Below are 5,562 nucleotides of genomic sequence, written 5' to 3' on the forward strand. Positions count from 1 at the left end.
AAATTTCACCATAGTTCGACAAATGTTTTGAAACTGATTCGTGTTGGAAGTTGGTGGCTTTTTGTGTCTCGACATATAATGTATTCAATTCGACGTCTTGAAATGACTTCGGATTCTTCACAGTTGAAAAATCACTTTCGATTGAACGCAAAGCTCAAGCTCCACGAAATTCCGCTCAGAACTTAATGACTTTTAAACGATTCAGCGCTGTGAACAGGATTCGAACCTGTGCAGGGAGATCCCATTGGATTTCGAATCCAACACCTTAACCTCTCGGCCATCACAGCTACAGACGAGCTGCCAATTTTCATAGTAAAAGAACTGAATTCATGAAATACGCCATTTGTTTGAAGAACAAATTGTCAAGACCCAAAGATTTCGCCAAATCCTTTGCAGAGACCCAGACGAACGTTACCTTAGCAGATTGACAGGCTTTCACCGCAAACTAGATCCTGACACAGCTGACGTTGTGGGAATGATTCTTCGTCGAATTTTAGAGTCACGGATGTACACCACATGAAGAGAGGATCATTGTCTCACTGTGTCCGATCGATTTTGACTCAATTGCTCATCATCTGGTGCCAAAGTTGTTTTTTAATATTCATCAAAAGATGGTATTAGAAATATTGATGCTAAGTCCATAAACGCTAGCTACATTCGTAAAAAAAATCGGAATTAGAAAGAATGCAGAATAATTTACAGGAATGGATCCAGCAACTCATCCGTAAGTTCTGACATCAGGTAATGAACTTGTGAGCACATGAGAGGAAGATTGACCGAAGATTTGGAACTTGAAATCGTCTTGACGGAATTATTTGCGGTTGTTCTAGAGTCATCAAGTCCTTGATGATAACAACACAGAAAGTGGCCCTTCTTTCCAACTTGACCATGGTGGACAGTTATCCGAAATTAATAGGTCCCATTTGCCAACATTTGGCCCACATCCCTATACACCTTGTTACTCATATATCCATCCAGATGCCATTAAATGTTACAGTTGTACCAGTCTCCAACAATCTCTCTGGCAGCTCATTCTGGACACGACTGAAAAAGTTGCCCCTGACGTCCCTTTTAAATACTTACCCACTAATTTTAAAACGATATTTTCTAAATTTTGACTTCCTCACCAGCAGGAAAACACCTGGACGAGTCAACCTATCCATGTCCCTCATGATTTAATAAATAACAACGATTTGACTTTATCATACTTGTCAGGAGGGAAATATGTGGAGATTATTTTCGAAGGTTTGACGTAGAAAGGTTGATGTACAGATTTTTAGAATTGCATATTGGAGAAGTTTTTAATAAGTCATTGAAGTCTCGTAGCAGTTGTAGAAGTCTGTTGTGAAAGCTGCAGAAGGATTTCAGGGCACGAAAATGAAGCATTGTTTCCAATGTATTGTGGCTCAGTTCGACCGCACTTGGACTACAGTATGAGGAATTATAATCCTCAATTTAGGAAAGATATTAATACCATATGAGGAATACCACGAATGGTGATTAGCCTTGATGTCATGGATGAACGTTAGTCCTGTGAATTGAAATTGGGCAAATCCCGTCTTTTTTTAACAGTTTCAACACAAGAGAGGTAACCTCATTGAGTTGCAAAATATTTGAAGAGATAAACAGGGTGGTGCAATTAAATTTTGTTCCCTCATTCGTGAATCTAGAAGCAGGAGAGGACAATTTTAAAATGAAGCATTGTGATTTTGACCAGGATGGGAACTATTGATTTTTGTCTTAGCCTTAAGAAGTCTCGCTAATCAGAACTACAGTGAGCCTTGGATATTTGGTCGTTCAATGCATCACTTTCAGCCTGACCCGCTGACACTTACTGCTTCACTATAGACTTGACCCCTCACACTTACCGCCTTAATATCAGCGTGAATCCCTCAAACTTACTGCATCACTATCCATCTGGCGCCCTCACATTTACTGGGCCATTTTCACTTCGAGACCCTCATTTTGACTGCGTCACTGTCAGCCTGACTGCCAAACACTTACTTTGTCACTATCAGTCACGCCCTTACACTTCCTATGTGACTATTATCCTGTCTCTGTACACTTACTGTGTCACTATCAGCCACACTCCATCACACTTATTATATAAGTACCAGACTGACGCCTCACACTTACCGTGTCACTACATCACTGCTTTCTCAACCTTACGATGTCACTATCACCTTGACCCTCTCACATTTACTGCGCCACAATCACACTGACCACCTCACACCTACTGCTTCACTATGAGCTTCAACACTCACACTTACAGCGTCACGACCATCCTGACTCACTCACACTTATCACCTGACAATCAGCATTACTCTCTCAAATTTATTTAATCATTATTAGGCTGAGGCACTCACACTGACAGCGTCACCAACAGCCTGAACCCCTCATGCTCACTGCGTTGGTATCTCTCTGATCCCCTCAGAATTACTGCGCCACAATCACTCTGCCTCCCTCATACTTAATGCATAACTATCCCTCTGGCACCCTCATACTTCCTGCATCACTCACACCCTGACACATAAGCACCTACTGCATCCCTATCAGCCAAACCCCATTCACTAATGGCGTCACTCTCTCTCTAACCTGCTCACACTTAACGCGTCACCATCACCTTGACACTCTCTCACTTAGTGCATCAATATCAGCCTGACCCCCTCAAGCTTACTGCATCACTACCAGCCTGATCCCTTCAAATGTACTGTATCACTATCAGACTGACCCACTCATAATTACAGCATCACTATCACCTTGACCCCCCATACTTAGTGAGTCCAGATCACACTGAACCTTTCACTCTTCTTGCATCACATTCAGCCAGACCCTGCTCACTATCACTCTAACCTCCTCATACTTGCTGCATCACTATAACTCTATCCCACTCACACCGTGTGTGTCACTATCACCCTGACAATTCATACTCACTGCACGACTATTATCCTGACTCCATCACAATTAGTATATCATTATCAGACTGACCTCTTACACTTACTGTGTCACTCTCATCCTGTCTCCTCACATTTCTTGTGTCACTCTCAATCTGACACCCTCAAAGTGTCTGCGTCACTGTCAACCCCGAACACGTCACACTGACTGCATGGGTGTCTACCTGAAACTTCACGCTTATTGCTTCACTATCATCCTGAGCGGCTCACACTTACTGCATCACTATTAGCCTGACCCGCTCACACGTTTTGCGTCACTACTTACCTGACCCCCTCGCAATTGCTGTGTCGCTATTAGTCTGAGCCCCTCACTATCACGCTAATCAAGCTCACAAGTACAGCATCACTATCAGCCTGACCCCCTCACACTTTCTCTGTCATTATCACCCTGACCCTCTCACATGTAATGCGTCACTGTCACACTGAGACACTCACATTTTCTGCGTCGTTATCAGCCGGACACGCCAGCACACAGCATCACTATCAACCTGGCCCCTCACACTTGCATGCTTCAATATCAGCGTGAACCCCTCACACTTACTGCATCACTGTCCATCTGCCATCCTCACACTTACTGCACCAGTTTCACCTTGACAACCTCAATTTTACTGCGTCACTATCAGCCTGACAGCCACACACAGATTGTGTCACTATCAGTGATGCCCTCGCACTTCCTATGTTAATATCACCCTCACTCCTAAAACCTACTGCATCACTATCAGCCTGACTCCGTCACACTGTTTGTGTCAGTATCAGACTGACGCCTCACGCTTACTATGTTACTTAAACTCTGCCCCATCACACTGACTGCGTCACTATCAGCCTGACCCCACAGACGTACTGCGTCACTATCACCCTGACCCACTCACACTTCTTGTATCAGTTTAAGTCTGACGCCTCGCACCTTCTGTGTAACTAAAACTCTCCCCCTCACACTGACTGTGTCACTCTCAGCCTGACCCCTTCCTACTTACTGCGTCAATATCAGTCTGACCCCTCAGACTTCCTGTGTCACTTTCACTCTGATCCTCTCTCATTGACTGCATCACTCTCACCCTGACCTCCTCGCATTTACTGCGTCACTATCACCCTGACCCACTCACACAGTCTTTGTCAATTTCACCTTGCCGGCCTTATTTCTATTGCATCCCCATCAGCCTAACCACCACACACTTATTGCGTCACTTTCAGTCACGCCCTCACACTTCCCATGTTACTATCACCCTGAATCCTTACACTTATACTGTCACTATCAGGCTTACCCCTCACACTTACTGTGTCAATATCAGCCTGACTTCATCACATTTATTGTGTCAGTATCAGACTGACGCCTCACACTTATCTTGTCACTAAAACACTGCTCCGTCACATTGACTGTGTCACTATCAGCCTTACACCCTCACATTTACTGCTTCACTATCGCAATTCTCCGCTCTCACTCACGACATCATTTACACCCTGACACCCCACACTTGCTGTGGCACGATCACACTGAGGGCCGTACACTTAGTGTCACTGTCATCCTTACACCTTACACTTACTGCGTCACTATCACACTGGTATCTCACATCCACTGTGTCACTATCATCCTGAGCCGCTTGCACCTATTGTGTCACTATCACTTTGACCCCAACACACTGACTGCATCAATATCAGCCTGACCATTTCACACGTACTGCGCCACCACCAGGCTGACTCCCTCACATATACTGCATCACGATCAGGCTTACCCACTCATGCTTACTGCATCACTATCAGCCTGACACTCGCACACTTCTCCCATCACTATCAGCCTGACACCTCGCAATTTCACCGTGTCTATCAGTCTGACTCCTCACATTTCCTGCATCACTATCACCCTGTCACTTAACACTTACTGGCCAGTAGTAGCCTGACGCCCCCAACATACTGCATCAATATCAGCCTGAACACTCACACTTACTCTGTCACCATCACGCTGACCCCCTCACACTTACTGCGTCACTATCACCCTGTCCCCTCTCACTTCCTGCATTAGGATTACTCTGACTCACCGACACTTACTGCATCACTATCAGCCTGACCCCTCACACATACTGTGACACTACCAGCCTGAGCCCACCACACTTGCTGCGTCTCTATCAGCCTGACCCCCTCACAATTACTGCTTCACTATCAGACTGACCCCTCACACTTAACGCATCACTAACAGCCTGACACCTCACACTTTCTGCGTCACTATTCCCCTAACACCTCACTTTTATTGGCCACTATCAGCCTGACGCTCTCAACTTACTGTGTCACTACCAGCCTGAATGCACACACTTACTCCCTCACTATCACCCTGACTGTCTCACACTCACTGCGTCAGTCTCTGCCTGACCCCATCACACTTACTACGTCACTATCACCCTGTCCCTTCCCACTTTATGCGTCAGGATCAGCCTGATACAGTAACACTTACTCCATCACTATCAGCCTGATGTCCTTCCAATTACTGCGTCACTATCAGCCTGACCACTCACTCTTACTGCGTCACTGTAACACTGACATATCACACGAAGTGCTTCACTATCACCCTGACCACCTCACACTTACTGCGTCACTATTGTTCTGATCCCTCAGACTT

The 5,562-nt window shown here is 45.3% G+C and overlaps 1 non-coding gene across 1 annotated transcript; it reads right to left on the reverse strand.

The window, feature by feature from the left end:
• Nucleotides 1–205: 205 nt before the first annotated feature.
• Nucleotides 206–287, reverse strand: trnas-cga (transfer RNA serine (anticodon CGA)). Its single transcript has one exon. It is a non-coding gene; the product is annotated as a tRNA-Ser (tRNA).
• Nucleotides 288–5,562: the final 5,275 nt, after the last annotated feature.

This window comes from Chiloscyllium punctatum, chromosome 23, assembly GCF_047496795.1.
Source record: "Chiloscyllium punctatum isolate Juve2018m chromosome 23, sChiPun1.3, whole genome shotgun sequence".
In the NCBI taxonomy this organism is placed as follows: domain Eukaryota; kingdom Metazoa; phylum Chordata; class Chondrichthyes; order Orectolobiformes; family Hemiscylliidae; genus Chiloscyllium; species Chiloscyllium punctatum.